Below are 2,002 nucleotides of genomic sequence, written 5' to 3' on the forward strand. Positions count from 1 at the left end.
GGAGTGGGAGAAGCACCAATTTTCAGCAATCTATCTATTTGGTGAATTGAGTAGGACACGCGTACATACAGATATTTATGATCCGTATCTTCACTTTACTCGTCTATTTCACGATGGAAGAGACACTTCCTGATATTTATTCTACCAATACTCAATACCATTCGGAAGCTTTTCGCTCCCGAATCATTCGGGTGATTAATGGCGGGTGGGTGGGGGGGGGTGGGGGGAGGCCACTTTTCCTTGATGTCGGACGAGAGAAACAAACTCCCGTCTCGATAGATTAAATGAGAACCATATAGTCCGTCTTACCTCCTGGTTAAGAAGCGGGAGATGGATCGGAATGATACGAGAGAAACCCGTAGCTGGGAGTTAGCTGAAATCTTTTCATACGAGAATTCATTGGAATATCTCCCCCTGCGGAGAGATGTATCGATAGTCAGAATTCTCATTGGATTCCTGTATCAGGGGTAACTGAATGATCTTCCACATCATGAATTACATCTACCTAAATTTCTTATATTACGGGTAGCAATAATTCTGAGATTCAAGACGGGGGGGAACATTCCGAACAGCTTTATTACGTAGCGATTCGCTGATTCTTCGTTGATTTCCCCACCCACATATGGATCCCGCTATATAGATAGATATATGTGGATATTTGTTGCGAATCTTACCGGGAGTCCCCCGAGCAGTGAAAGTGGATAATCAGGATAATCTGATTCGATAGGCATCTGGGGGGGGGGGGGGGCCTCGTCATATTCGTCGCCTATTCGGGCGAAGGATCATTTCGACGTGATCACTAATTTTCTGAATTGGTAGAAACATATGTGGTACTCTACAATGTAAGGAAGGATTACGAGTGTCTGTGCCGAGAGAAAGAGACAAGTCGAGTGAAATCTCACGAGCCCTAGTCGAGTGCAATCTCACGAGCCCCTGTATCCGGATTTGAACCGATGACTTACGCCTTACCATGGCGGTACTCTACCACTGAGTTAAAAGGGCTTACCGATGATGACATTGATGAGGTGTATGAAACACAGTATGTCGGAAACAGAACTATTCTGTTTCCCGTTTCTCAAATCATTATCCTGTCACTATTCTCTCATCTTACCAGGGGGGGGATTAAAAACTGCTGATACTAAAACTAGGTGGGGTAAGGTCTCTGGAACTAGCGGAAATGGTTGAGTCCTCCTTTCCACCCCCTACTTACCCGATTGAATGGATCCCGATAGAGAATCGGGAGATTCACCTGGGAAGGAGAAAAGGAGAATGAGGGGGAAAATTTGGGGATTATCCGGTTTATGTTGTGGATGAATACCCGCCGGTACGTGGTCAAATAGTTGGAATAAAAATACGGGAACAGGGTGGACTATTGCTTTATCCCCTATCACCTATTGCTTTATCACCCTTTCACCAAGTTAATTTTCGTTTGCGGAGGTTATGAGCCTTGCGAGCTACCAAGCTGCTCTACCCCGCGTGGTTGATTCCCTCGCTGTAATTATTATACAGTCTTCAAATAATTACATTGAACACGAGGGAATCTTGTGAATTTATGGAGATCGATTCTCCAACAATTCGTGTGGGAAAACCAATATTTATCTACCAACTCGATTTTATTACTCCAGGCAGCAAACAAGCGTGTGCCATTTCGCGTGGTACGTGTCTGGATGAACCAAAGTCTCGATAATTGGATCTGGGGCGTCCGGTTAGGGAGCATCGGTTACGAAGACGGGTGGGTGCACTGTTACGTGGTGGAGATTGGAACGCCTCAGAAACCTCTAATTTTTCTTGTATTGATAAACCCCCCCTCATTCTCTGTTTCAGGGATTGACGTATGAGATAATATTTCCTCACCAGTTTTTGTTTCTTCTTCTCTTTCTCAATGAGACTCCTCTTTGCCGTAATTTCCTAGTCGGCGATATTGGAATGTTATTATAGAATGGATGGAATTTGGGATAGAGTCCAATTGAAGTGCTATGATTTGCCACCCATCCGTGCTATC

This window comes from Dipteris shenzhenensis, unplaced genomic scaffold (genome assembly GCF_047967505.1).
Source record: "Dipteris shenzhenensis isolate YYH24624 ecotype China unplaced genomic scaffold, Dip_SZ_1.0 scaf0185, whole genome shotgun sequence".
Lineage (NCBI taxonomy): Eukaryota > Viridiplantae > Streptophyta > Polypodiopsida > Gleicheniales > Dipteridaceae > Dipteris > Dipteris shenzhenensis.